Source organism: Elephantulus edwardii, unplaced genomic scaffold (assembly GCF_000299155.1).
Source record: "Elephantulus edwardii isolate Elephantulus edwardi_28Jun2011 unplaced genomic scaffold, EleEdw1.0 scaffold00004, whole genome shotgun sequence".
NCBI classification, from domain to species: Eukaryota; Metazoa; Chordata; class Mammalia; order Macroscelidea; family Macroscelididae; genus Elephantulus; species Elephantulus edwardii.
The window spans coordinates 26,561,188-26,583,697 of NW_006399754.1; positions in this window are offsets into that span (position 1 = coordinate 26,561,188).

Consider the following 22,510-nt stretch of genomic DNA (forward strand, 5'->3'; position numbering starts at 1 on the left):
TCTATCTTTATCTGTCTCTATCTCTATCTCTATCTCTATCATCTCTATCTCTATCTATCTCTATCACTATATATATGTGTGTGTATGTGTGTCATTCACCTTTTCTGCTGTCCAAGGGTAATGAAGACCTTGCTACTTCAGATAATCGTTGACTAAGTTATAACTCTTCAAATGACAAAATAATTAGGAAATTTTAAAGCATAAGGGAAAAGAAAGCAAATAAATTTCTTTGTTTAAAAATATTAGAGTGGTAATAAGTCAGCACAGAGTTGTTGTTCTTAGATGCCATTGAGTTGACTACAACTCATAGTGACCGTATGAATTACAAATCTTACAAATCTGCATCTTGTCTAATTTTGCAGTCTCTATTATGTTCCAACACATTGGTACAGTCAGAGTGTCAAATCATCTTGTTGTAGGTCTTTCTCTCTTTCACTGACTTTCCAACTTCCCAGTATGATGTTTTCCAGGGTTTATCCCTCCTATCAACGTGCACAAACTTTGTGAGATAAAGTTTCACCATCCTTGCCCTCAAGGAGCATGCTGGTTGCACTTTATCCAAGACAGTACTGTTTGTTCTTTTGATAGTATATGGACCATTCAGGACTTTTCTTCAACACCATAATTCAAAAGTGTCAACCCATCTATCATCCTTATCCTTTTTCCAACTTTCAGATGCATAGAACTCAGTTAAAGCTATTGTGGCTTAGTCTTTAAACTGACGTGACTGCTCTTTAGGATTTTGGAGAGGTCATTCACAGCAGATTTTCCCAACGCAACATGTTTTTAGGTTCTTGACTACTGATACTAACAGCGTTGCTGATGGTGGATCCAAGTAAAACAAAATTGTTGACAACCTTAATCTTTTCTCCATCTATCATGGTGTATAAAGTAATTTTTTTTTCAAAAGTTAGGGAAACAAAAAATTACCAAAGAACTGGATATTTTGCTTTCTCACCTGAGTCAATCATGAACTACCTTTATGATTAGAATACCTTTACGTAAAGATCTCCATGTTTGCTTTTGTGAGCCATAAGGTGTATGGCATATTTTTTAACTTGAAAAGCAAGTCACAAAATATATTTAAGTATATGGACATAGATGTATTGCAACACAACTTTATTTACAAAAGTTGTTATAAGGCTGAATTGCTTCTTATTTGAACTGGAATAAAATATATTTTGCATCCTTGTATTTTTTGCATTATTTTATTTTTTATCATTTTATTGTCGAGTCACCTCTACATGTTTTGACACCATGTATAACACAACAAACATCCTTCATTATTCTTACAATAAACCAAACCAAAACTTACTGACTCTGACTCAGTGACTCTTCAGAGTAGAGGAAAACTAACTAGAAAATTTCCAAAGCTATAAATCTTGGCAGAAACAAACTGACTACTGTTTCTCTTGTGAAGTCGCTTGATCTTTGGTTAACCTGCCACGGTGTCTCCAGGACTCCCAGCATCAAAAAAGTTATAGCCATATTTGTGCCATTTGTTGTAGGATCGTCACTGTGCCAGTCCATATCATTGAAGGACTTCAGCTTTTCTACTGACATTCTGCTTTATCAAGCATGATGGCTTTCTCCAAGAATTATCCCTCCAAGGAAGATGTACAAAGTAAGCAAGACCGAGAATCATCTCCTTGCCTCCAAGGATCATTCCGTTTATATTTCCTCCAAACAATTTTGCTCATTCTCCTGGACGTCCAAGTTATCCATGTTCAGTGTTCTCCAACACCGTCATTCAAATGTAGCTATTCTTTTTCAATGTTCCTCTCTTATTATCCATCTTCCAAAGGCACATGAAGCTGTCAGAACCACCATAGCTGGAGTTAATGTGTCTCTTAGTCTTCAGAGTGACACATTTTCTTTATTTTTTTGAAGAAGAATCATAAAGTGCAATGCATTATTTGCCTTTTTAAATGTTGCTGCAAAGACTATCAATTGTGGAAACAATAAATAAAATCTTTGAAAAGATTACTGTTTCCTCCATTCATCCTCATGTTTCTTACTGGTGCAGTTGCTTCCAAAAAACCAGTAACCAAGGATTTTAAGACCCATTCACAGCTGATCATGTGTCAAATCATCTTGATGGCAGCAACAATAACAACAAAAACAACCAAAGAGTTGGCATGGTTGGAATAACCTGGTAAAAAGACCTAGAATTTAAATGGAATTCTTTTTTTCTTCTTTTTTTTTTTAGGTTACAGACTAGTACCGATCAATATGGTACTTTTTTTTTTTAAGTTGAATTCTTAAAATGATAAATAGCAAATAATACGGCCTTCACTGAATCTGAAACCAGTTTTAAATTATACTCTTGAATAATTTTGCTAAATTGTCAGCAATATTGCTGAACTACTAACATTTTTCTGGATGAAATAAACACATAAATCAAGTATGTTACAAGATTCAAATATGCAAAGTTTTAAAGTACATATGTATTTTGCTGTGGTTTTGTGTATGTCTGTGGGGGAAGAGGGAGAGGTGTGCTTTTAGGGTTTGTGTTTTTTTTTAATCCAAGATGCCTGAAATTCAATAAAAAGTTACCAGGTATATTCAAGAAAAGTTCATATGATCAAAAAAAAAGATAGTAAGTTGACACAATGTTACTAAAAGCAAAATGTAAAATAATTCTATTTTTAATGTTTAAGGAAAAGAACACAGGCAATTTGAATATTTTAGTAGAAAAGAAAGCCAATTTTTACACATAAAAATAAAAGTCCATCACAAAAGGACATTAGTGGTATAAAACTCCTATTATAGAGAGCTAAAGTAAAGTTTACAAAGAGATAAAAGCAATCTTGGATGGTTAACAGGAATAAGAAGGGAGGCAGAGGGGAACAAAGCTAACAAGTTGATGGATTGGGTGAAGGGAAAGGTGATATACAAGAATCGTTTGAGCATTTTTCTTTTGTTCTGTGGAGTCAGAACTGACCCACAGCTGACCCTGCAGAGAGCTTTAAAAGGCAGGAGACTGACCACCTTTCTCCCATGGAGGAGTTGGTGGCTTCGAACCTCGGGCCTTTAGTCTTGCAGCACAAGTTCTCACCACTAGCCCACCAATGTTTCCTGTAACATCTGTGAATGAGTAAATGAAAACACAATATGATTTCTTAATCTCCACTCAAATATTTCTAAGTGGAATAGAAGATATTAAAAAATATATATCCCTTATTGTGCAGTTAACCAGTAGTATCAGTGTTGCCCCTGCCCTTGGCACACGTGTCTTTACCCACTTATTTCCCTGCTCCACCATCTGCCAGGATACCCATCCACTTCTACCCACTCTCTTCAACATCTATCTCCCATTGTCCCCCCCTTGATCTGATAGCTTATACCTGAAGCTTATAATTATTTTAATATTTTACATAACATTATAGCTATAGATATATAGCTATAGCTAATGTTAGATGGATCTTAGCTGAAAGCAGGGAATACCAGAGGAATATATATCTGTATTTCATTGACTATGCAAAGGCGTTTGACTGTGTGGATCATAACAAACTGTGGCTGACTCTGAGAAGAATGGGAATCCTAGAACATTTAATCGTGCTAAAGTGAAACCTATACTTGGAACAAAAGGCAGTCGTCAGAACAGGGCAGGGTAACACTGTATGATTCAAAATTGGGAAGGGCGTACGCCAGGGATGTGTCCTATCTCCATACCTTTTCAACCTGTATGCAGAACAGCTGGGAGGCTGGGCTCTATGAGGAGAAACGGGATCATGATTGGTGGAAGATCTATCAACAATCTGCGATATGCAGATTATACAACCCTGCTTGCTGAAACTGAGGAGGACCTGAAGCACTTGCTACAGAGGGTCAAGGACTGCAGCCTCCAATATGGATTGAGGCTCAATGTCAAGAAGACAAAGATTCTCACCACTGGACCAATTGGCTGCATCAGGATGGATGGTGAAGAGATTGAGATTGTACACAGCTTCAGTTTGCTTGGCTCAACAGTCAACACGCCTGGTACCAGCAGCCAGGAAATTAAAAGGTGTATTGCAATGGGAAAATCTGCTGTTAGGGACCTCTCCAAAGTACTGAAGAGCAATGGCATCTCTCTGGAAACTAAGGTGCATCTGATACAGGCCATGGTCTTTGCAATCACTTGTTATGCATCAGAGCGTTGGACAATGACCAAGGAGGATAGAAGGAGAATTGATGCCTTTGAGCTGTGGTGCTGGAGAAGAGTATTGAGGGTACCATGGACTGTTAGGAAAACAAACAGATTCATCCTGGAAAGGGTCAATCCGGGCGGTTCCTTGGAGGCAAGGATTCTGAGGCTCCGCCTAACATACTTTGGACGTGTTGTAAGGAGAGACCGGTCCTTGGAGAAGGACATCATGCTTGGGAGGGTGGAGGGACAGCGCAGGAGAGGAAGGCCCTCTATGAGGTGGATTGGTTCAGTGACTGGGGTAATCAGGATGGGAGTGTCAGAGACAGTGTGATTGGCACAGGACAGAGCAGAGTTTAGGGATGTTGTACATAGGTCGCTATGAGTCGCAAGTGATTCGATGGCACATAACAACAACAACAACAACAACAACAACAGCAACAGAAGATATGAGTAGAAATGAGTGAAATAGAAAATAGAAAAATAATGGAGGACATTAATGAAATCAAAAGTTGATTCTTTTAAGGATCAGTAATACTAAAATATCTTGAGGTAGACATAGGAAAAAAAATTCCAAGAAGTTAGATTTCTTGGCAAAGAAAAAAAGAAAATAAAATATAAGTAATATTAAGAGATGGAAGGGCATTGGTAGTTTGATGAAAATTTTGCAGGAGACCTGAAATACAAATAAAATTAAGCTCAAGAAGCATCTAATAGTAGATTAGAAGTAATAGGATATAAAAGTAAAAAGAAAAATGTCATTGTTCTGAATATTCAAAGCATTGTTTCAGGGTAAAACTGACTGAGACTATTGAAAGAGAGTAAGAACCGCGGAAAATAATCTAAGAGAAGACCTGTTAGATATGTAATTGGAGTTCTAGAAAGAAACAAAAGCGAATGGAATAGTTCAATTTTTATGACTAAAGAAAAACCTAGAATATAGTAAAGTGATGAAAGAAATGCAAAGTTTTAAAAAGTTCAGCACACGGTAGCAGTGAACATAAAAGGGAAAAGCAAACTTAGACATTTCAGAGTCACACTGCCGAATATGAGATACAAAGAGGCAATCACAGGAGGAGATAGAAATTCTGGGTTGTGGCAAGGGCAGCATATAGAACAGGTACAAACACTGCACAGAAGCACTGGCTGCCAGAGACAAAAAAGATTAAAAATGCTGAAAGAAGAAGAAAAAAAATCCTGTCACCTTAAAGTTTTTCATTTAAAGAAATATTCTTCACAACAGTGAAGGACAAATATTTTCAAGCAAACAAAAAGTATAAACTTGTTACACCAGGACTGCAGAAAACCTAAAATATACTCTTCAGAAAGAAGGGGGGAAACGTCCCATGCTGAAAATTCATTGGCGCATGATCAAGAGCATTATCCTGGGATTTCAAAATATCCCTTCTTCTCAAGCAGTCATCCAACTTTGCATTTGATCAAATGTTAGACTTTAAAATAAGCTTCCGCAAATTTCACAGAATTAAAATCTTTTTTAACATGAAATTAAACCTGCCAATGCCTTCTGCTAGGAAGTTCTAAGGGCCTCGTGGTAAGGAGTTGCACTGACAACCTAAAAACACTCTCAGAACCTCTGGCAGCTGGGCGGTCACCTCCCATGTGATTTACTGCTGCTGAAAACCACAGGAGGGCCAACTACGGGTCAATTCCAAGGTGGAGGTACAGTAACAAACAATAATGTCTTCAGCGAAGTCTTGACTCTTCACTACTGTTCTTGATCAAGTGTTCCTTCCTGGACTGTTTCATTGGCAACCAATTCCTTTTTGGCATATTTACTCTTAACAATTTTTTTTTAATTCGTCATGCTTCATTTAGTATTTTCCCACAGACCTTCTATTTTTCAACTAGAGGCTTAATTTTCTTTTTTCCTACAGTCTTTCCACTTGAGTGCTGCTAAGCTGCTCTTCCCTTTTGGTTTTCTCCTCGATCTCTGCACACAAAGTATGTGTCTCAGAGTTGCAGCCCCTCACCATATTTATTTAATGTCTGTTCTCACCCAATCATTCTTGGAACTGTACTGTATGAAACACCAGGATTAGAGAAAAATTTATCACCAACCTACATCATCAGGGTGGTACAGCCTTGCTTGATGAAAGTGAAAAGGACTTGAATTGCTTGCTATGACAATTAAAGCTTTCAATACGGATTACACCTCAATATGAAAAATTCTGAATAGCCTCACTACTGGAAAAAGCGATGGCATTGATAAAGGATGAAAACTGATAAATGATGAAAATTGACAAGTGAAAAATTGATGGCATTTAACAACTGATGGCATTAGTAATTATTAGAGAGAACATTAAAGTTTTAATTATTTCCTTTTACTTGGATCCTCAATCAGCACTGAAGGTAGTAGCAGTCAAGAAATCAAAAACCAAATTTTATTGGGAAAATCTGCTGTCAAGGTCCTCTTTAAAGAGAAAAGGTGTCAGTTTAAAGACTGTAGTATGCCTGATTCAAGCCAACGTTATGTGAAAGCTGAGCAACTAATGAAGACAAAAGAATAATTTATACTTTTACATTGTGATGTTGACAAAAAATATTGAACACACCATGTTGTTGTTGTTGTTGTTGTTATGTGCCTTCGAGTCGTTTGCGACTCATAGCGACCCTATGTACAACAGCCTTAAACCGTGCTCTATCCTGTGCCAATCTCATTGCTTCTGAGACACCCATCCCGACTGCCCCAGTCACTGAATCAATCCACCTCATAGAGGGTCTTCCCCTCCTGCGCTGTCCCTCTACTCTACCCAGCATGATGTCCCTCTCCAAAGACCTGTCTCTCCTCACAACATGTCCAAAGTATGTCAGACGAAGCCCCAGAATCCTTGCCTCCAAGGAGCAGCCTGGTTTAACCCTCTCTACAATGAATCTGTTTTCTTGGCAGTCCATGGTACATTCAATACTCTTCTCCAGCACCACAGCTCAAAGGCGTCGATTCTCCTTCTATCCTCCCTAGTCATTGTCCAACTCTCTGATGCATAACAACACACCATAGACAGACAAAAAGACAACAACAACAACAAATCTGTCTAGGAGTAGGGACAAGGGTGTTCCTTGGCGACAAGTGTGGTAAAACTTCATTTCACGTACTTTGACCATTTTTTCAGGAAGGCCTAGTTCTTGGAACTTCCACAAGGTGGTTTAACACAATGACTGTAACTTTGGATTTGTACATGCTGGAGATTGGAACAACTCAGGGCAAAGGTTTGATCTGAATTGAAGCTGAATTGAAGACAGTTAATGCAATATCACCATATCTTCCCAAATTGTTCTTCCTCTGTGACTTATCTGTTCATTTATTGTAAATAACATAAAAATGTTAGATTTAGAACAGATCTTATAATGATATGACTCATTAATATAACAAATATACTATTTCTAAGTGACATTACATCCACTGGCATATGGGCTATGATTCCACGCCTACATGTGAGTGCATAATTCAACGGATAGCATGCACACAGACTCATTAGACTGTCAACTTGAGTCTCACTTGTGGAGATCCTGTGTGTTTCAGAGTATAACCGTATCCTACAGACCTGTCTATGGTGGATCCTCAAGTCTTTATTTGCATGCGTTTCTGAACGGACTTGTGCTTCCAATTTTTAGGATACTAGGAGAACACATTTACATTTAGGATACTAGAAGAACACATTTACTACCTGTGCCACTCAACTTCTAAAATATAAACCTATGTATTAGCATAAATAGGAACTTATTTCACTTATTTAAATTTTTCAAGTATTTTAACCCTTGGAAATACATATTAGAAGGATAAATGTAAAAATTATATACTCAATTAAATAGCTGTAAAAGATTAATAAATTATATCTATAAATTAACTAGGGGAGCTGTACTGGCCTTGTGATAAGAAGTGATGCTGCAATCCCTAAGAGAGTTGGTTCAAATTCATCAGATGCTACATGAGAGAAGGATGGGCAATTTCCTTCCATGCAATTTATTGCCTGTGAAAACCCACTGGAGGGTTTACTGAGTTGGTTCTGATTTGATGGCAAATAACAATAACAACATCAATTAATTAAATTTAGTAGACTAGTATTAATAGTTAATATATTTAATTAAAAACATCATATAAAAATATCATACCATAAAAACCATAATTTATCAATATAAAAAACCTCTATCCAGCATTGTTATTAGTTGTCAATCCAACATGAAACTTTCTTGCAAAGACCTGATGAGTTCAAACAATTGACCTATTAGGTCTCCTAATGATATAGAAGACCCACTGTTGTTGAGTCAACTCTGAATCATAGAAATCTTCCTTCTAGTTTCTGAGATGTAAAATGTATGGAACGAGACTTCCCTTTTTTCTCTCCTGAAGTAGTTGATATATTCAAGTCTTCCAGGTCCCAGTTCAATATAGATTCTTAATGAGTAAGTAATTTCTCTCCTCTTTCCCATAGTAATTTAACAATGGCATATAATATTGTAGAATCACAATTTTTTTAAAAAAATGGGAATAAATATGAATCTCTTCCAGTCATTGGCCAGATGCTTGTCCCCTAGATTCCTTCGCACAACCTGATGGGCACATCCAGGGCATCATCTCTGTGTTGAAGTATGTAAATTGATATGCCGTCAATTCCTGGGACTTTGTTTCTGCCAGTTCCTTCAGAGAAGCTTCAACTTCCTCATTTGTTACCATTGTCCATTGAATATACTTTATTTCATGAAAGTTTTCTGTGTCAAACCAATTCTTTCTGGTACAGTGACTCTGTGAACTTCTTCCATCTTCTTTTGATGCTTCCTGTATCATTCAATATTATGCCCAAAGTATCCTTAAGTATTTCATTTGAAGGCTTGAATTTGTTCTTCAGTTCCTTTTGCTTAAGAAATGTAAAGCGAATCTGTCCCTTTTGATTTTCTGACTCCTGCTCTTTGCACATTTCATTATAATACTTTGTTTTCCAGAGCTGGCCTTTGAAATCTTCTGTTCAGCTCCTTAACTTCTAGATTTCTTCTCTTCTCTTTGGCTTCTCGGTGCTCTAGTGGAATATTTGGAGTCTCTTCCGACTATCTGGTATTTTCTTCCTCATGATCTTTTTACATTCTTCATGGATAATCTTCTTGATATTCTCCCCTAGATCAATCTCTGCATATTTTTAATGCATTATTTAATTTGATCATAAGAGTTTCCTATGACTTGACAGCACTTAATAACAACAACAGCATAGAGAGAGGTCAGTTGGCGTAGTGGACAGAAAGTCATGCTGCCAAGCCAAAGGTGGGTGACTCTACTCCGTGGCCCTCAGGCCTGCCTTTAATTAGTTTTGGTGAAGCATTCTTCTAGGTCGTGTAACCCTTGTATGTACACTTGCTGTACAGAGGCAACTTGTGGTTGCTGTAAATTTGAACACTGTGACACTGATGAGTCAAATGTGTAAATTGTTAACCATGGTGGACAGTATTTAGTGGAGCTTTCCAATTAAAACAAGCTTGGAAGCAGGAGTGGCATCCGCTTCCATAAAAGCTTGCTTCTGGAAGCCCTATGAATCTGGAAAAAGGACAAAAGTTATACAGCTGTCCAGGTCTTTCATTGATAAGTTTGCTATGAGTCCCTTACGACTTGATGGCACTTAACAACAAGAACAACATTTTTCTTTTAATAATGTTTCATTCAAGCCTGAACTCAGTGACTACTTTCTAAAGTAATCCAAACCCAATGACATTTTATCAATTCTGATTTAAAGCAGCCTTCCATTGGGATATCAATGCTGTATGTCATTATGGAAGGAAACTCTGTCTTCCACAGAATAGTATATGGATTCAAACCACAGACTTTTGTTTAGTAACATGTTATGTTACACACTTTGCCAGCAGGGCTTCCAACGTCTTTGTAACAAAAAACAACGACTCATGGCTGTTGAGTTGGAAAGGACTCATGATTGACCCTTCAGCAGATCTTCAGCAGCTGTGAAGCATATGGGAGAAGACTGACCATCTTTCTCCCACAAAGCATCTAGTGCATTCCACCTACCTGCTTTTGGTTGTTGTTGTTGTTATGTGCCGTCGAGTCGTTTCCGACTCATAGCGACCCTATGCACAACAGCCCTAAACCCTGCTCTATCCTGTGCCAACCGCACTGCCTCTGACACACCCATCCCGATTAGCCCAGTCACCGAATCAATCCATCTCATAGAGGGTCTTCCCCTCCTGCGCCGTCCCTCCACCCTCCCAAGCATGATGTCCCTCTCCAAGGACCCATCCCTCCTGGCAACATGTCCAAAATATGTCAGACGAAGCCCCAGAATCCTGGGCTCCAAGGAGTAGCTTGGTTTAATCCTCTCCAAGATGAATCTGTTTGTTTTCCTGGCAGTCCATGGTACATTCAGTACCCTTCTCTAGCACCACTGCTCAAAAGCATCCACTCTCCTTCTGTCCTCCCTAGTCATTGTCCAACTCTCTGATGCATAACAAGCGATTGCAAATACCATGGCCTGAGCAATTACTTGATAAAAATTTATAATGAGTACAATTAAGTTAATAAAAAATTTAAAATATTTATATGTAATTTCTCTTTTCTCCAAATATTTCAACATCTAATCAACTAAGAAAATTTAAAAAAGATTAAATAAAAACAAGTGAGGAAAGAAAAGCAGACAAAAATCAGCAATTTATCCTATGCTTTATTCAATTGCAAGTAATTTGAAGCTGTTTCTATGTCTTACCATGGCAATGAAGCAGACATTACTTTTATTACAGAATAGTTGTTCACTCTTTGGTCGAATTTTATGGAGTACTCAATTTTTTTGATGAATAGTAAACAGTCCAAGAAAATTGCAGAGCCATTTTCAGCTAAAACCATTCAGCTCTCAAGGGTTGGTTAGACAAAGCTTCAAGAAGGATTTGCTATAATTCTTATCTCTATTTGCTTCAATTCTAAATGAATCTCTGTCATTGTATGGTTTGCGTGAATTGCCATGATTATAAAGGGTTGAAATAAGGCAAGTGTTTGCTTTAGGGACATTATTGCTTCAATTTAAAAGGAATTGATTTCTAACAACTATGCTTCATTACATAAAAATATTCTAAGCACATCAGTTTGAATTTCGAAATCTGAAAATGAGGTAATTTTGCTTTCTTTGTCTTAAATAAGGGTGTGTAAGTACTCTTTTAGCCCAATTTGCTTTGCATTATTTTCTGAATTACAGGAATTTAATAGCTACTTATTTTAAATACACATGGTTTTTCTACTTTTATTTTATTATTACCATCCCATTTTTCAAAAACAAATCTGTCTTCCATCCATTGACCTGGTTGTTGTGTTGATATCATTTTTCTGTAAATTTGCAAAATTACAAAGGAAAATGGCACATATTTCAAAGCTGTTAACAGTTGCAATTCTACAGAAAGAACACCCTGGAATGCTTAACAAACAAGTAAACCAATCAATCTCTTAATTAATGTTGTGCTCATTTCTCTGTAATACAGGAAACAAATAATAATCTATTCAATATAACCTTCTATTCTGTTTTTGGTAGCAATCGATAAGTGCAGTACATACATCTCCCACATATGTATGTTTGTAATTTTTCTTTCTTAAGTACTCATTCTCTTTGTCTATCTTTTCCACATATATTTTACCAATCACAACTGCAATGCTGTTTTCCATTCCTTCCATTCAGCAGGTAGTAGCTGCAGAAAGAAATGAAGCTTGGAGTTAGTAATTTGAGAGTTTACTGCATCTTCCATTAGCTACAATTCACTGAACAAATTGGACACTTTGGTAGACTACTTAAGTAAATAAATACAAGTTTCTTTGGCTTGCCTGGGGTAGTTCTACTTTTCCAGCATTTATGATGCATTAGATTAACCAATTTTCTCAAGAGCATACATTTTAATTTGTAAAGATTATTTTAGAAATTCCAGATGTCCAGTCCCAGTTAAAGATGGAGCCTTGCAGATAATTTAGCAGAGAAGGTAATTGAAATTTGTGATTTATGAGAGATGATAGCTACATGAATATTTTGTGTGGATAGAAGAAAAATGTACAGACGACAGTGAAATAAAAGTTGATCAGTCTTCAGATTAGGCAAATTTTGCAACTATTTCACCTTTACTTCCACCTGACTTCTTCTCACCTACTTCAGAAGACAGCCCTGATAAGAGTTATGTGACTCAGGGCCCCGATGTGTAACTGTAGTGTGAAGTTTTCCAGTCTTTAAGAGAACACAAATTGTTGATCCTTCAATCCATTTCCTTTTGGAGGGATGTAGTAGATTCTATTTAATGTTTTTAGTACTTTTTCCTAGGATGAGTAGCTCTGAAGAAGTTGCAGTTAGAATATTCAGATAATTATAAAAAAGTTCGTATTTGAATCCAATAGCTTGTACACATCATAAAAGAGCAATGAGGCGTTCTGCTTTGTTAAAGGTTTATAAACTTGAAATCCTACCAACCAGTTCTACTCTATCGTACAGGGTTGCCATGAGTCAGAACTGATTTATTTACTTGTTGATGGTATTCTTTTGTTTGTTTGTTTTTAATAAAGCCATATACAAAGGATAGCTAACTTTGGACTCTAGGTTTGAATCAACTCAATGGCAATGGATTGACCCTTATGCTAGAAGACTTCACTCAGAACATAGCACATCCTAGGAGTTTATACCTATCCAGTATCTTGGTAGCACTGACACAGTTACCTAAAAATGAACTATAATGTGAGTAGGGTGCCATTTTCTCTTGTCTCAAGCATAGAAAAAAAAGATATATAATTTATAATCTAATGTGATAATGGTTACCCTTTGTGGGTAATGTTTGGTGGAGCCCATTTAAACAATCTGAGAAGCAGGAGTTGCACCCACTTTCAAAATAGCTTGCCTCCAGAAACTCCACGTACTTGGAGAAACGATACAAGGGATCAGGTCTTTCATTCATAGGGTTGCTATGAGTCGTCTATGACTCGACGGCACTTAACAACAACAACAACGTATTTCCATTGAAGGATCAGGTTGAGGCTTATTCTTCGCTGAAGTTGACCCCTGTTTGCCTGCCCTGATACCTTCTAAAAACTGTATCACTTATTACCAGTTTCCTTGAGATATTTTCCATAGTCAATTTATTGTAAATGACTCCTGGTCTTAGGATCTGTTTCTAGCTAACTTGAGTTAAAATGGGCAATACAGATGGCCAAGTCCCAGTTAAGTAAATCCTGAAGGATTAAGTGAATTTTGCAAAAGCTAGTAGACATTGGAAAATGGGTGATAAGGAAGGAGCTGTCTCTCAATGTAGAGTCCACCTTAACGATGTGTGTAGTGGGAACATTGCAGTCCATGAATGATCTTGACTTGCTCATTTAACATGACTGAAAATGAGGAGAAACAGTGGTAAATATCCATTAATGATTTCAATGTGGAAAGTATGAATTATGGAACTAAAAAATTAACATAAACACATACTCGCGTGGTGTTTTGGTAGTATAGTCCATAATGGGTCATGGAAAAGACAGGAAAGAAAGTAAAAGACTAAAATAGATATAAAAAGGGCCTCTGATGCTTGTTCTTGAATGGAGAGAAGCTAAAAACACATAATGAAGTAAAATAAATGAACAAAAGACTTCAAAGGGCAAAAAGGCAAAGCATTTTAATAAAATGTGCGAAGATCGGGAATTAGAAAACTAAAAGGGAAAACATGCTCAGAATTTCTCAACCTGAAAGTACTGGGAACAACCAAAAAAAATCAAATTTGAGTGGCAATACTGAAGTATTTTGTGGGCTAAATATTGTATGAAACATTAAAGTGTTAAATGACTACAGATCAATTATATAACTGTACTGGGGGGAAAAATGGTTGCCATATAACCAATTCAGGAAGTAGCATACGATCAAGAATAAACAGTGCTGAAGGAAGAAGTCAAAGTGACACTAAAGACATCAGCAAAAGCAAGGTTCCAAGTATTAATAGGATATCACGTGAGAAGATGTAGCCCTGGATGGGTTCATTGTCTATGTCATGAAATTAGGAAGATAGCTATCTACTTAGCCAACTTACTGGAAAAGGTCTATATTCATGCTCATTCTGAAACAAGATGGTTCAACATGATATGTAAATTATCTCAAACTATCAGTAATATAACACAAAAATAAAATCTTACTAAATATATTTTTTAAACTGCTGAACCAATATACTAATACAAACTACCAGAAATTCAAGTTTAATTCAGAAGAGATTGTGGAATGCACTAATATCAGATGGATCTTGACTGAAAACCCATGATAGCAGAAAGATGTATTCTTGTGTTTTGTTTACAATCTGTTTTTTAAATTTTAGACTGTATGCATCATAATAAATTATGGATAACTTTGAGGATAATCATTATTACAAAATATTTACCTATGCTCTTGTAAAATATGTACATAGGCCAAAAAGCAATCTATTGATTAGAACTAAAGAATATTGCACATGAATCAAGAAAGGTGTGTGTCAGAATTGTATCTTTTATTCACACCTATTCAATCTAAACTATGAACAAATAAGTCAAGAAAATATAATATCTGAAGAAAAAGAACATGGCGTAGGATTGGAGGAATACTCATTAACAGCCTGAGATATGCAGATAAAAAAGTCTTTTTTGGAAGATGTGAAGAACATACTGAGTCTTCAGTAGGTCTTATGCCTCAACATAAAGTAAAGAGCTCTTAACAGTGGGCCAACAAGCAACATCATGATAAATGAACAAAGACTGGAGTTTTCAAGGATTTACTTTGACCTACATTAAAATCAATGCTCAAGGAAGAAGTCATCAAGAAATCAAACTACATACTGCAACTGGCAAAATATTCTGCCCAGCACCCCTCTCGAGTATTAACGAACAAGGATGCCAGTTTAAAAACTAGCTAAGCATGACCCAAGTCATGGTATTTTCAATTACTTTATATCCTTGTGTATTTGAATTAAAGAAGAATGAAGGAAAATGAACACCTTGGAATTGTGGTGGTGAATATTGAGAACATGTTGTACAGTTAACAAAATGAGCAAATCTATCTTGGGCAAAGTCCAGCCACTGTGCCTCTGAGAGGGAAGGTTGGTAAAACTTCATCTCACTTGCCTTGGACATGTTATCAGCAGAGATCATTCCCTGAAAAAGGACGACTTGCTTGGAAAAGTCAGTGAAACAGAGGAATATGATCAATGAGGAGAATTATCACAGTGACTGTATCTATCAACTTAAGGAAGAGGAGATTGTGAAGATGTCGCAGGATCTAGCAGGAATTTGTGTCGTTCTGTTGGACACAGGGTTGCTGTGAATCAAAGTTGGCTCAACAACAGCTAACCACATCAAAGTGATGAGTAAGAATCACCAGGTGGTGCCAACTGGTGACAAGCTCTGCTGTTAATGGAAAGGTTGGTGATTTGAGTCCTTAGAAAGGACATTATGCCTGGAAAGTAGAACATCAGTAAAAGATAAGACGACCCTCAATGAAATCTAGTGACGCAGTGGCTGCAGCAATGGCATCAAGTGTGTCAGAGATGATACGGATGGAACAGGATAGGACGTGGTTCAGATCTGTTTTTCAAAGGGTTTCTATGAGTTGTGGTCAACTTGATAGCACTTTACCACAACAGAGATAACTTTGAAGTAACTCTTGATGATCTACTTCCAAATATCACTGCAAAACCCTAAGGAACACAGCTCTCTCAAATGGAAACACAATGAGTTAGAGTGGACTAAATGGAAACTTTTAGGGAAATTTTCAGATACCTTTCCAAATTATTGAGGAGTAATGATGTCAGTTTGAGGACTAACGTGCATCTATCTGATTAAGGCCATGGTCTTTTCAGTCACTTGCTATATATTTAAGAGCTGGAAAATAAGTAAGGATGACAGAAGAAGAATTGATGCCTTTGAGCTGTGGTGTTGGAGAAAAGTGCCAAAAATCTCATGGACTCACAAAAGAACAAACAGCTGTGTCTTGAAGAAGGTGCATCCAGAGTGCCACCTTGATAGCAAAGATGCGAGAATTTTGTCCTACATACTTTGAACATGTTGCAAGGAGAGTTTATTCATTGGAGAGGGTTATCGTGATTGGGAAGGGGAAGGGACAGTGAACGAGAGGAAGACCCTCAACGAGGTGAGTTGATATAGTGACTCAAGCTGCAGACTTGAGTATATCAGAGACTGTGAGAATGGCATGGGATAGCACAGAGTTAATATCGATTGTTCATAGGATTGCTATGAGTCATACTGGACTTTAAAGCACTTAACAGTAACGGATGGAAACTATTGGAACAAATCCTCCCTAGTTTTCTTGGCAGAAACTGCTGAACATGAATGGCATCTTAGATTGCTGTTTTTGTGTGTTGTTATTACTATTTACTTAAATCACTGTTAAAAGGAGTTCTACTGTTGTTAAGTGCCATTGAGTTGTAGACTACTCATAGCGATCCTATGAACGCAAGACCTGAGCACTTGTATAACTTTGGTCGTTTCTCCATGTTTATAGAGTTTCCTAATGCAAGCTATTTTGGAAGTGAATGTCACTGCAGATTCCAAGGTTGTTTTAATCAGGAAGCTCCACCAAACACTGTCTACCATTGCTAACCATTATCACATTTGATACATCAGTGTTACAGTGTTTAGCTTCACAGCAACCATGAGATACCTCTGTACAGCAATGGACAGACCAGTGCTATGCCATTTAGAAGAATGTTTGACAAAAAGGCAATTTAAGCCAGGTCTGAGGCCCACAGATTAAAATCACACTCTTCGGGCTTGGTAGCATAACTTTCTGTCCAAAGGGCCAGTGTAGCTCTCTCTATCTTGTCATTATTGTTGTTAAGTGCTGTTGAGTCGTAGATGACTTATAGCAACCCTATGAACAAAAGACATGAACACGTGTATAACTTTGGTCATTTATCCATGTTCATAGAATTTCCAGAGGCAACTACTATAAAAACCATTCAAGGATTTAAAGGAAGGAGTAACATACTTTGAAGATGTTTTTCTGGCTACTGTGTAAGAATAGACATTGAGGGGGAAAATGTCGAAGTAGTGAAGCCAGTTTGATTATGGAATAAATTGAGTCTCTTCTCATTGGGATTTAAGCCTCAGAACCCTGATGGCAGGGCCCTGTGGGTCAGATCAGATTCAGTGGAAAAGAATCTGACTAAGATGCTGAAGGTAGAGCTATTAAATACGTTTCTCTGAATGGATGAGATTTTAGGATGTCTCATAAATGAAATGCTGAGGTAGACTGCAATATGTTTAAGGACCACAAAAATGCCAATTCTGAGTGTGATATTGTTCAAACAGAGAAGATGACAAGGCTTAATATACAATGTTTAATATTTAACACTACAATTACATGGCAGGTAATAAATGAAGGAAAATGGTAAAAATAATCAGGTACAATTATGATGGTGCATGAGAAATGTGGTTTAATAAAAGATCACATCTTGCTGTAGAAATTTTAGGAGTATCATACTATTGTGTCATATTTATGTTTCAAAAACTGGGTTAGATTCTTTCCAGAAGCATTTTTCACGATTCAGTCTTGTTATTCAGAGATGCATTATCTTCATATTTCAGATAAAACGAGAAAAGTAGAGAGAGAAAGAAGCAAAAACAAAACTACAGAGGATAAATTTTAATTTGCTGGATCAAAGGAAGAGATTGTAGATCAGAGGTTCAAGATGATATGGGGATATTTTGCAGAGTTATGATGCGATTAGGCTCCATGCATATCTTTTTCATTTTATTGCTGCGTTGTAGAGGGGAAAATATTGTACTTGATACAGTAGAATGTTCACCCATTGCATCAAGTCAGTTCTGACTCACAGAGACCCTACAGGATGAAATAGAGCTGTAGCATTCCCATCTTGCAGGAAGCAGACCACCTCACCTTTCTCCCAGCGAGTGACTGGAGGCTTTGAACTGCCAATCTTTCTATTAGCAGTTTAATTTTTACTCCATCATGTCACCTGGGCTCATTATGATAGACATAATGATAGAACATCATTATTTTCTTACTGGACATAATGGAAGCATGATTTAAGTGATGGTTTAACGGTTTTAGTATCACCATGATATTTAAGCCTTTATCAATATTTACAGCCATACAATTCCTGGAGTAAATTTAATGTGTTATTAAATTACCATTTAAGTGAAAGATTATTTAACATCTCCCAGATAAAATCACCTGTTTATAGATATTTGTGAATTGGTTAAAGTCACAGACTTAGTAAGATGTACAAAGCCCAGGTTTGTCTGGTCCTGCATATTTCATATTTATTTTCCTCTGTCTCCTACCTACTATCTTCTTTTCTCTGTCTTTGTCTCTCTGTGTCTCTCTCTCTCTCTCTCTATATATATATATATATGCGCATACATATAATATATACATTAAAATAAATCTTTTTGTAAAAATTATATACATATATATCTCCATTTTTTAAAAAGAGCTGTTTTAATATTACTTAGAAGTCTAGCAGAGTTCAAATTAATGTGGAGAAATTTTCCAAAGGACTCTGAAACCCAAGTTAGTAGATTAGTGAGAGAGATGAGTCACTTGGAACTAAAACTACACTGAATCTAATCTAGTCTTTCTTTGATGATTCAGAAAGCATTTGGGGAGTTTCATTATCAACACAAATTATCATTATTCCAGTGATTCAAAAATACTAGATGATAGGATTTCAACAAGATCACATAACACAGGGGTGATTCAGTTCATGAATAGCTATTTTTATTAGATTACATGGTTAGGCTTAATCTTGAAATAAACTTATGAGAAATGGAGTAAAAATGTTCAAGCTATTTTTAAAAAGGAAGGAAATTAATTCTTGCCCAAGGTGACAAGAAAAGTTGAAGAACTAAAACCGAAATCTATGTTTTCTGATTTCAGTTTTATCCTCTAATATAAATAACCAAAATATAGTGACCAGTGTTAGTGTTGCTGTGTTTTGTGGAGTCAGACTCAATCCATAACTGATTCTCCAGCCGGTTTTCAGAAGCAGTAAATCACATGGGAGGAGACTGCAGATCTTTCTATAGAGCAGTTGGTGGTTTCAAAGCACACACCTTTGTGTTGGCCGTACAATTCCTACCACGAAGCCACCAGACCTCCTATGGTAACCAGAATAGGGCGATGTGTTAACAAGGGCTGTTTTATAACTCATACACTATCTACCTAGTTGTGTGAATTAGTGTTATTTTTATATACAACCAAGGTATTTGAAACCCTTTTGAGGAAAGTATGTATTTTTACTACGAAATAGAACTTAGGGAGCTCTGGTAGGTTGGCCCTCAGGAAAAGAATTCCAGTTTAGTTTATAGGTATGTGTTTCAAATACAGAACTGCCCAGCTGGATAAAGATGGGCACACACCTCCTGTGTCATTTCTGCCCCTGAAAACCTATTGGAGGGTTTGCATTAACAGCAAGAATTCTGACGCTCACTTATAACCAATTTTCAAATATACATGACTTGAATTTCTGAAAAAGTGACTTGAAATCAGTTATATTTTTTTTTAAATATCCTGTTCTTAATATGGTTTCAGTTGCTAAAGGTGAAGAAAAACTTATTTATCAAAACTGTATCAATTTCTGTGGAATTTGGCTTAACACTCAGTGAATCAGGGCTGTTCTTGACATGAGTAAAATTTGGGCTATGCTGGACTTTTGAGGCTTTTTATATTCTAGACTTCAAGTAGGAGTCATTTACATCTCCTATACCAATGTGTCTCATTTCTGTAGAGTCAGAACTGATTAATAGCTGGCATCGAATGGGAACTGTTGGACTTGTGAGGGTGTCAGTTGCTTAAGGAGAGGCTACTCTTCATTCTCTGGCCACTGATGGATTCACACTGTCAAAGAGGTGTGACCTAGGGTTTGGCAGCTGCTGAAATTCATCTACGAACTTTAGGAAAAGTCTCATAACATGTGTTGTCATTATCAATGAACTATTCGTGATTTTGCGTTACATAAATAATTTAGAGGTAGTAGCAGTGCTCTGCTGTTTATTTGTAAAGAGAAAATGAATCCGCTGCTTTCAAGTTGATTTTAACACACAATATTCTTTTGTGTGTCAGAATATAACTGTGCTCCACAGGACTGCCATTTTTTTCTTTTTTTGGGGGGGAATGACACCAATTTATTCGAAGGCTGATAGAGCTGGAATAGAGTGAGTTTATAGGATACAAGTTCTACTCTATGCTGTCAAACCCTAAGTGAGAAACTGTTAACACATGGCACCCTGGTCCTGGCACGTCTCCATTTATCCTGCACCACTGACACCAAGGGTTCATCGACTCAGGCTTTCCAATACTCAAACGGCTGCAGTCCATCCTTAGTATCCGACCCTGCCCAGCCATGCCATGTCTTCCTTAACAGCAAGGTCACAGCTCTTTTTTTCTTTCTTTCTTTTTTTTTTTTTTTTACCAAATTTGTCTTCAGGGATTTCTCCTGAGGGGATTTTACCTGTACTTGAACTTCTAACCTTTAGACTGGAGCAAGTGACAGCATTAACTGCACCACCCAATGACTTCAATTCAACATACTAATGACTTCATTCTTTTGTGAAAAGTTTAAACTCCTCTAACAGTATGCTGGATGAGAAAAACATAAAAAGAGAGGTGAGAAGGGGGGGATAATCATAGGGTCTGTTGGGTGTCTCTCATGCTCTCTCCAGGTTCATAGGGTTTCTGGAGGCAAGCTATTATAGAAGTGGATGCCACTCCTGCTTCCAAGCTTGTTTTAATCGGGGAGCTCCACCCTGCTCTGTCCGCAAATGGTAGCCAATCATTAACAGTGTTGTAGTGTTCAGCCTCACAGCAAACCCAAGTGACCGCTGTAAGGCAACTTGTACACCAGCGCTATACAACCTAGACGAATGTCTGAACAAAAACAATGAAAGACTGGCCCGAGGGCCCTTCAGAGTCTTACCAGTCCAGCATGCCCAAATGTTGGCAAACTCCTTGCCCCAGACCCTGTTCATCTGGCAAGTCTGCTCTGCCAACCCCCGCGTGGAGCCAAAAGTTTGCCACAAGTGCCCAGCGCCCTCAAATCTGCTGAGCCTCAAGAAGCCAGAGTCCAGATTCAGCTGACATGAAATTTAGGGTCGCACACTTTGGTGCGTGGGTGGCTGGGTGGGTAGGGTGAAGGAAATGGGAAAGATTAGGTGTGAAAAACAATGTATTCAAACTTTGTAAATAAACCAGTATAGCATTTTAAAAAAGAAATTTTTATATTAGAAAGTACAAAAAAAGTGTTGCTAAAATATATCAAATAAACTGACAAGAGTTTTTTAAATAGTTCTTGTACCTAACTAAGTACAAATATACTATGGGAAATAGATTAAGAAAAAACTGAAAAGCTGACTGCTTAGTAGAAAAAGGCGAGAAGAAATGATCATTTTTGAATGGAATTTGGGATTTAGTTATCACTCCGGAAAATAACATTTCATGAAAGGATTATATATACCAGATTGGAAAAAAAATCCAGACAGGTATAAAATGTCTTAGTGAATATGCTCTATTTTCCTTCATATTCTATATGCAAAAGAGAATTGAGATTAAAACTAAGCATTCCAAGAATCACCAAACTTATAAAAGGATGTAAGAGATACCAAAAGGTAGTCTGTTTCAGTTAGTCTGTAGGGAGTTGCACTCCTTGCACAAAGGCAGCACCTCTCCGGGAGTTTGAACCCAGAAATGGTGCTGACAGTGGGTAGATGGACAATCCCCTCTTGTACGATTTACAGTCTCCACCAACTTACTGCAGGATCTGTCTGGAGTCAGTCCTACTGGATAACGGTGAGGGTGTGAGTGAATTAAGAACCTCTTTCAGAATGGATTAGATATATTTTCATTTTGAAAGTATGTGAAAGATGGTTACAATAGAAAGCATTGCAATGGTTACCAAGAAAATTATTCACGTTAACATACTTATTGATAAAAAGTATCTATAAAGGGAGCTCTGGTGGCCTAGAGACAGGAAACAGCACTGTAATCTTCAAGGCCACTAGGCAAACTCCTCCCATTCTGGTTAACTGTTTCTGACAACCCATCAGAGGGTCAGCTATGGGTTGGGTGCGACTCAATCTTACACAACAGCAACAGCAACATATTGTAAAGAGACAAGGAGAGGAAGAGCCTCAACAAGATGGATCAGCCTGGTGACTCTAACAACGGACTAAAGCATATCCGGCATGGTGTCTGTTCTTGTTCTGTCATCCTTATTCACTGTCCAACCCTCAGATACATAGCAAGTGATTGGAAAGATTATGGCCTGAGTCAGACACGCCTTAGTCCTCAAACTGATATCGTTGCTCCTTCTTAATTTGCAGAGGTCCTTAATTGCAGGTTTTCCCAGTGCAATGCAACTCCTTATTTCCTG